Here is a 9,649-nt window from a genome sequence, read left to right as displayed (position 1 = left end):
ATTTCTCTTACTTACCCCAAGCCTCTAACCCCTGGCACCGGTAGGTAGGACTGACATTCCCTGGGAATCTTTCACAATCAAACCCTGTCGTGTTTCTGCTTGCAGTCTCTTGTGGGACCCTGATAGTGCCTGAAAGCATACTGTGTTTGGACATTGTCCACAGAGAAACCATCAAAGGATCATCAGTTTTGGGTCTCGAAAATGGCTTTCCCATTTTATCAACAATTTCTTGACCCATGATACTCCACCTCTGAAAGATGTTTTCTTTAATGGAGAGTTATTTTGGTGCGGCCCATTCTTTGCTTTCCCCAGCACTTCCCTCCAAGGTTTGACTCCTCTCCCGACCCTCCATGACTTTTTAAAAAATATTCATTGAATGAATAAAGGCACTTGAGTTTTTATCAAAGCTGTTTTGCTGCCTGAACGCTGGTAGGTGTCCCACTCTCCGCAAACAGTGACAGTGCATTGACGGAGATTGGTTCTAATGTCGTCTGTGGTTCCACATAGAACATTACAGCGCAGTATCGGCTCTTCAGCCCTCGATGTTGCGCCAATCTGTGAAACAAATCTAAAGCCCATCTAACCTACACTATCCATGAGACTACAATTACCCATAATCCTTGAACAACTGTGTCCACCATCCCTGAGTGCCCTGGTCAGAAAAGGACATTGAATTGAATTGATTGAATTAGTTTTATTGTCACATGTACTCACGTGGAGTGAAAGGTTTACAAGTTGCCACTTAATGGCACCATCTTAGGTACATGGTAGCCAGGTACTGATTCCTCAGGACAAGTTCTCAGGAGAAACAAAATTAGAAAAATAAAGAAATAAGAAGTCCAGCATTACAGGTCGTAGGAATAAATCGGAGCACAGAGAAAGAGGAAGTTTGGATCGATAGACCTTCCAACCTGGTCGATGTTGACTGAGCTGTTTAGGTGACATCATTGTTGCCATCTATTGCTGCACATAGTCATTGATTCACAACAGCACGGGAGCAGGCCATTCAGCCCATCGCATCCAGACCAACCCTCCAAAGAACATCCCATCCACACCCACCTGGCTGCCCCATCCCCATAATCCTGCATTTCAGGAAGGGTTTGGAGGGATATGAGTCAGGTGCTGGCAGGTGGAACTAGATTGGGTTGGGATATCTGGTCAGCACAGGCAAGTTGGACCAAAGGGTCTGTTTCCATGCTGTACATCTCTATGACGCTACCCCACCTAGCCTGCACACCCCTGAAAACTATGGGACAATTTAGCACGGCCAATCCACCCTGACCTGCACATCTTTGGACTCTGGGAGGAAACCAGAGCACCCAGAGGAAACCCACACAGACACTGGGAGATTGTGCAAACTCCACACAGACAGTAGCCCAAGGCTAGAATCGAACCTGGGTCCCTGGCGCTGTGAGGCAGCCGTGCTAACCACTGAGCCACCACTGGAAGTGTTGCAATATGACCTCCCTCCAAGTGAATTACCCCCCCACCTCTCCAATAGAGTGGCACAATGGTCATCCACCTCCTTAATTCTTAATGAACGACCAATTAGAAAACAAAAAGACCCAGAAGGGGAGGCAATTTCTTAACTGTCCAGTCCAACTTAAAGTTTCAAGTCCCACACCAGAGACCAAAGCGCAAAATCCAAGTTGCTACCCCATTGCAGCCCTGTTTGGGGAGGAGTGGGGATGGGTTCTATTTTTCGGGTGAGATGTTCGACTGAGATCCCATCTGCCCTCTCGCGTGTAACTGCCCAGCAGCGAATCAGAGAAGAACGGTGGCGTTCTCCAAAGTGCGCTGACCCCAATATTTGTCCATCAACCAGAGAGAGCTGATCAAGCCGCTGTCTGTGGGATCTTGCTGTGTGCAGCCCAGCTGCTGCGGTTCCCCCTGGTGCACATCAAAACGGCTCTTTGGCGTGTGTCAAGGTCGTGGGAGAGCACTATATAAATTCAAGGCGTTCTTAACTGCTCTTGTTCATGTCCAAAATGTTTTTTATTGGTGGAGGCTGTGGGGCTCAGTTGGCTGATCTGTGATGCAGAGTTGCACCAACAGCATGGGTTCACTTCCCACACTGGCTGCGGTTACCGTAAGGGACTCTCCTCAATCTGTCCCCTCGCCTGAGGATGTGGTGACCCTCAGGTTAAACCACCACCAGTCCTTTCTTTCTCTCTCTCTCTCTCTCTCTCTATGTGAGAGTAGGAGATGGCGACTTTACCTTTGCTTATTAGATTAGATTCCCTACAGTGTGGAAAGAGGCCCTTCAGCCCAACAAGTCCACACCGACCCTCCGAAGGGCAACCCACCCAGACCCATTCCCCTACATTCACCCCTGACTAATGCACCTAACACTATGGGCAATTTAGCATGGCCAATTCACCCTAACCTGCACATCGTTGGACTGTGGGAGGAAACCAGAGCACCCGGAGGAAACCCACACAGACATGGGGAGAATGTGCAAACTCCACACAGACAGTTGCCCGAGGCGGGAATTGAACCCAGGTCCCTGGCTCTGTGAGGCAGAGTGCTAACAACTGAGTCACCGTGATTGACAACAAACGAATTCCATAAAAATTGTAAAATTTTGCTCAGCCCAGAGTGCAGGAGGTTAAAGGTTAAATCCTGGGAGTGGTTCTTGAGGGTTGGCAACCATTGGGACATGTGTCCTGTGTCAATTAGTTTGCAATTTTGTTTTATTTTGATGAGGGAAGTCTAAATGCATTCGCAAACATCATGTTTCAGTCCAAATCATCATCCTGTGCTCGGTCAGTCGTCAACCTTGAAGGGAGAACTTGATGGACTAGTTAATGAAAAGTATTTGCAAATATTCATGTGGGACACACATTTCCCTGGGGTATGGCAAACATTTCAGCAAGAAACGAAGTGGTTTTGCAGGAAAAGAAAGAAAGCCTCAAAATGTTTGAGTTAAAGATCACATATAACCAGGTAATAGTCTAACAGGTTTATTTGGAAACACTAGCTTTTGGAACGCTGCTCCTTCATTAGGTAGCTGTAGAACAGGATCATAAGACACAGAATTTCTGGCCCTTCAACATCATTAAATTTTTGAAGCTGCCTAACCTCTGACGGAAGAGTGATGTAGCAAGACAGAGGTCAAGTATGAGAGGGTTACCAGTTCTCTCAAGGCTTTTCTGTGAGATAATTTGTTAGCGACTTAGCAAGTCTTGCTGTGGAGTTGGTACTGTCTGTACCTCTGGTCCAGAAGCTCTGCATTCTTGTTGCACCTCAGCACCTATTGGCCATGGTAAATGTGGTCATAATACAGTCAGGCAGGTTAATTGTCGATATTTTCTTGCTGTTGTCAAAACTGGAGGTTTTAAGTTATAAGGAGTGACTACATGATTTACAAAGGTCCGACTGGCAAATGCCAGCAGTTAACGAGAGGGATCCCATAAAGGTATAACTTAAAAAACCCAATACAGGTTGTTCTGCATTTGGTTAAAGCGAATTGGCTGTAACGCGATTGATGAATTGGGGACACTGTTTCTAAAGTGTGAACTTTTAAAGCATGTGTTGGCTGTAACACGATTACATTGCTGACACTTTGAGCGCTGTTTCTAAAGCCCTATTTTTCTACTGCGCGGGGTTGCGCAAGAGCACTACCATTACGTTGTAGAAGGTGCACATAAAGCAAGATCAGCGTTCGACTTGAAATTTGAGAGGTCCATTCAGAAATCTAATAACAGCAGGGAAGAAGCTGCTCTTGAACCTGTTGACACATGTGTTGAAGCTTCTGTGTCTTTTGCCTGATGGGAGGGATTATAACCGGGGTTGGGGGTGGGGGGGGTCTTTGATGATGTTGGTTGATTTCCTGAGCTAGAAGAGTAGAGTGGATGGAAGGTTGGCTTGTCTGATGGTGTAGGTCAGGCAGCATCCAAGGAGCAGGAGAATCGACGTTTTGGGCATGAGCCCTTCTTCAGGAAGGGCCTGAAGGACGTGCCCGAAACGTCAATTTTTGCGCTGCGCTTTTCCAGCAACACATTTTCAGCTCTGATCTCCAGCATCTGCAGTCCTCACTTTCTCCTTGTCTGATGGTGTAGTCCTGTTAGAATTGTAAAGGTTTCTACAAGATTGACCCCTTATTCTTCCAAACGCTTTGCATTTACATAGCACCTTTTACCCCCCTTAGGACAGCTCAAACCACTGTTCGATTCATTAAGCACTTTCGGAATGCAATTATTAATAACAATGAATTAATTATTGTTACATTGGGAATGCAGACAGACTTGAGGGCATAGGTTTATATTAAAAAGGCATCTTGATGGGTATATGAATAGGAAAGGTTTGGAGGGATATGGGCCAAGTGCTGGCAGGTGGGACTAGATTACTTACAGTGAGGAAACAGGCCCTTCGGCCCAACAAGTCCACACCGACCCTCTGAAGAGCAACCCACCCAGACCCCTTCCCCTCCGTTTACCCCTTCACTTAACACTATGGGCAATTCACCTGACCTGCACCCGGGGAGAATGCGCGAACTCCACACAGACAGTTGCCTGAGGCAGGAATTGAACCCGTGTCTCTGGCGCTGTGAGGCAGCAGTGCTAACCACTGTGTCACTGTGCCGCCCATTTGGGTTGGGATATCTGGTCAGCATGGACAAGTTGGACTGAATTCCGTGCTGTACATCTCTATGACTCTATCAGCCACGGCAGGATTCAAACCCAGGTCCCCAGAACATTACCGGAGTCATCAGGCGAATGCTCCAGCAACAATACCGCTAGGCCGTTACCTTCCCTAGGTAGTGAAGGGGATGTGGGTTCAAATCTCACTGTGGTAGCTGGTGGAATTTAAATTCAGTCTGGATTTGGAAGCAAGTATCAGTGATAGGGACCTTAAAATGTGTCATGAAAAATGATCTAGTTCACCAATGTCCTTCAGGGAAGGAAATCTGCTGTCCTTACTGAGGTAAAAACAATGACTGCAGATGTTGGAAAGCAAATACTGGATTAGTGGTGCTGGAAGAGCACAGCAGTTCAGGCAGCATCCAACGAGCAGCAAAATCAGAGTCTCCAGAACCACAGCAATGTGGTTGACTCTCAGAAATGGACTCAATCCCATTAAACCATTACAGAAAACTCAAAACAACACAGTGTGGAAGTCCAGGACCAGAGAGCGTAGTCTCAGAATACAGGGGTACCAACTGAAGCCTGAGATGGGGAGGAATTTCTTCCCTCAGAGGGTTGTGCGTCGTTAGAACTCCTTGCCTCAGAGAGCTGTGGGGGACAGAGTCCTTGTGTATATTTAAGGCTGAGAGAGATCGATTCTGGAACAGTCGGGAAGTCAAGGGTTACTGGGAAAGGGTAGGAAAGTTGATGTGAGGAATGTCGGATCAGCCATGATCCTATTGAATGACAGAACAAGACTTGAAGGGCCACATGGCCTTCTCCTGTTCCTATTTTTTCCGGTTTAATGAACATACAGTAGTGAGCTGCAGCGGTTCAACTATCATCTAGCCAGCAAATACTCACCTCCCAAGAACAAATGGGAAAAAATGTGTACAGCGATTCCTCGGGGAGAGGAGATTTTCCAGCAAAGGGCTTGACTGGTTTCTCGGACTGCTCACATTTTAAAATCTTTTATTCTTAGCCCTTTAACTGAGCGGCTTGCCAGGACTATGTCAGAGTCAACTGCATCACTCTGTCAGGAGCAATGTTTCCCAAATGGTCCTCCAACCCCCCCGCCATGCTTTCTCTAACTCGATATTCCAGATTTTGTAGAGTCATAGAATCCCTACAGTGGGGAAGCAGGCCATTCGGCCCATCGAGTCCACACCGACCCTCTGAAGAGCATCTCACCCAATTTATGAACTGAATTTAAACTCTACCACGTGGCCGAGAGGGGGATTTGAACCTATGTGGTCAGAGGTTTTGGATTACCACTTTATTGATATTACCATGAGCCTATTGCCTCTTTGGAAAATGATAGAGGGGGAGATGATTGCGGATGGTCCAACTTGAGATCCAACACATGATGAAGATTAAAGTCACATGGGGGTTTTTATAACTGATCTGATTGCCACTGTAACAAACATCAGGACAGGTGGTGAAGGTGTTAATGATAACCCTGTCTGACTCATACCCACCAGAGCCTGGTTCTCCTGTCAACAAACTACCAGGCTTTGGCATGATGTGCCAACTGTCCATTCTGCCAGTTGGGTTTCTAGCTCGGTAAAGTCACCATTGTCTTTCCAGACCATAGTCCCACTCTCTTCATGGGCTTGTTGGTGACCCCAACACCTTCAAGATCAAGTCAGCATAGAACATAGAAAAGTACAGCACAGAACAGGCCCTTCGGCCCACAATGTGCCAAGGATTAATCCTAATCTAAAATAAAATAAGCTAATCTACGCACCCCTCAATTCACTGCTGTCCATCTGCATGTCCAGTAGTTGCTTATCTGTCCCTAATGACTCTGCTTCCAACACCACCGCTGGCAACACATTCCATGCATTCACACCTCTCTGTATAAAGAACCTGCCTCTGATGTCTCCTCTATACCTTCCTCCTATCACCTTAACACTATGACCCCTTGTGCCAGTCAATCCTGCCACGGGGAAAAGTCTCTGGCTATCGACTCTATCTTAGCCTCTCATTATCTTGTATACCTCGATCAGGTCACCTCTCTTCCTCCTCCTCTCCAGAGAGAAAAGTTGGAGCTTAGTCAACTTCTCTTTGTAAGACAAGCCTTCCAGTCCAGATAGCATCATGGTAAGCCTGCTTTGCACCCACTCCAAAGCCTCTGTATCTTTCCTATAGTAGGGTGACCAGAACTGGACACAATATTCCAAATGTGGTTTCACCAGGGTTTTGTAGAGCTGCAGCAAAACCTCCCAACTCTTAAACTCGATCCCCCTGTTAATGAAATCCGAAACACCATATACTTTCCTAACAACCCTATCCACTTGGGTGGCAAGTTTGAGGGATCTATGCACTTGAACACCAAGTGAACTCCACACTGCCAAGAATCCTGGCTTTAATCCTATATTCAAGTTTGATCTTCCAAAAAAGAAATGCATTACTTTGCATTTATCTAGGTTGAACTCCATCTGCACTAGCCCCACTCCCTCATTACAGAGAGAGAGAGAAAAGGCTGGTGGTAGGTTAACCTGAGAGTCACCTCGACCCAGGCAAAGGGACAAGGTGGGAAGCGCAGCTAACACGGGAACCGAGCCCACCCTATCGGCGTCACTTACATTGGAAACCAGCTGGCCAGCCAACTGAGCTAACCACCCGACACAAGTGAGCTTGTAGAGCCCTGGGAACATGATGTGAAATGCACACACAGCAGCTAACCCCAGAGGCGTTGAGTGAAGTCTACGATTTGAGTATTGCTGACAACTGATTGCAAATGCGCCCCCCATGTTGACGCCGTCACTGTTGACTCTACAGCAGCCTCCATCCTGGTAGGGGTTACCACCATGGTGAACAGTGCAGTGCTGCGAGAACAGAGCTCCGGGTCCTGCAGCATGTAGGAGCAGGTTTTGCATTCTGGCTCGCTAATTACCCGTGACAGTGTGTGAACCGCGCACCTGCATATCTCCTCAGAATGTTGCTGATCTTGTCTACCTGCTTTCAAACTTCTAGCAATGCCTCAACACTGCCCATGCTCCCACTCACCCTCCAGGCTGTTTCTGTGGGACCCTCACTACAAACGTTACAGCACTGGCCACTGTGCATCTCCAATCTGTAGCACCTTAGCCAGTCTCCATTAGCCGTACAGCTAATGGTATGTATTACAGATGCTGGTTACTGTCATAGAGATGTACAGCATGGAAACAGACCCTTCGGTCCAACCCGTCCATGCTGACCATATATCCTAACCTTATCTAGTCCCATTTGCCAGCATTTGGCCTACTCATGTACCCACCCACTTGCCTTTTAAATATTGTGACTTGACCAACCTCCACCACTTCCTCTGGCATCTCATTCCTTACCACCTTCGGCGTGAAAACGTTGTTCCTTAGGTCCCTTTTAAATCCTACCCCTCTCATCTTAAACTTATGCCTTTGAGTTTTGGACTCCCCTACCCTGGGAAAAAAGACCTTGTCAATTTACCCTATCCATGCCCCTCATGATATCATAAACCTCTGTAAGGTCACCCCTCAGCCTCCGGTGCTCCAGGGAAAACAGCCCCAGCCTGTCCAGCCTCTCCCTGTAGCTCAAATCCTCCAACCCTGGCAACATCCTTGTACATCTTTTCTGAACCCTTTCAAGTTTCACAACATCTTTCCGATAGGAAGGAGACCAGAATTGCACACAATATTCCAACAGTAGACTAACCAATGTCCTGTACAGCCGCAACATGACCTCTCAACTCCTATACTCAATGCACTGACCAATAAAAGAAAGCATAACAAACACTACAGGGAGAGGCTGAATAGGCTGGGGCTGTTTTCTCTGGAGCATCGGAGGCTGAGGGGGGACCTTATAGAGGTTTATAAAATTATGAGGGGCATAGATAGGATAAATAGACAAAGTCGTTTCCCTGGGGTCGGGGAGTCCAGAACTAGAGGGCATAGGTTTGGGCTGAGAGGGGAAAGATATAAAAGAGATGTAAGAGGCAACTTTTTCACGCAGGGGGTGGTACATGTATGGAATGAGCTGCCAGAGGAAGTGGTGGAAGTGGTGGATAAAGCGCCCTTTATCCAAGTCCCCCTGCAACCTGTAACACTCTTCCACACTGTCCACTACTCCACCGACTTTAGTGTCATCTACAAATTTACTAACCCATCCACCTATGCCTGCATCCAAGTCATTTATAAAAATGACAAACAGCAGTGGTCCCAAAATAGATCCTTGTGGCACACCACTAGTAACCGGACTTCAGGCTGAATATTTTCCATCAACCACCACTCGCTGCCATCTTTCAGAAAGCCAGTTTCTAATCCAAACTGCTAAATCACCCTCAATTCCATGCCTCTGCATTTTCTCCAACAGCCTACCATCTGGAACCTTGTCAAAGGCTTTACTGAAGTCCATGTATACCATGTCAACTGCCCTACCCTCATCTACATGCTTGGTCTCCTTCTCAAAAAACTCAGAGGTTTGTGAGACACAACCTGCCCTTGACGAAACTATGTTGGACTATCTGCAATCAAGTTGTTGCTTGCTAGATGATTATAAATTTTTTCTCTTACAATCCTTTCCAAAACATTTCCGACAACAGAAGTAAGGCTCACTGGCCTATAATTACCTGGGTCATCACTACTGCCCTTCTTGAACAAGGGCACAACATTTGCAATCCTCCAGTCCTCAGGTACTAAACCTGTAGACAATGATGACTCAAATATCAAAGCCAAAGGCTCTGCTATCTCCTCCCTAGCTTCCCAGAGAATCATCTGATAAAAGCCATCCAGCCCAGGGGACTTGTCTACTTTCACTCCTTCTAGAATTGATAACACCTGTTTGTAACTAACCTCGATCCTTTCTAGTCTAATATCCCATATCACATCCTTCTCCTCTACAATATTCACCTTTTCCTGAGCAAAAACAATGAGAAATATTCATTTAGCACTTTTCTGATCTCCACAGGGTCCATACGCAACTTCCCACTTGTCTTTGATTGGCCCTGTTCCTACCCTAGTCATCCTTTTATTCCTCACATACCTATAGAAAGCTTTAGGGGTGTC

Source organism: Chiloscyllium punctatum, chromosome 29, assembly GCF_047496795.1.
Source record: "Chiloscyllium punctatum isolate Juve2018m chromosome 29, sChiPun1.3, whole genome shotgun sequence".
Taxonomy (NCBI): domain Eukaryota; kingdom Metazoa; phylum Chordata; class Chondrichthyes; order Orectolobiformes; family Hemiscylliidae; genus Chiloscyllium; species Chiloscyllium punctatum.
The sequence above is the reverse complement of the archived record's forward strand: the minus strand, read 5'-3'. Positions refer to the sequence as shown.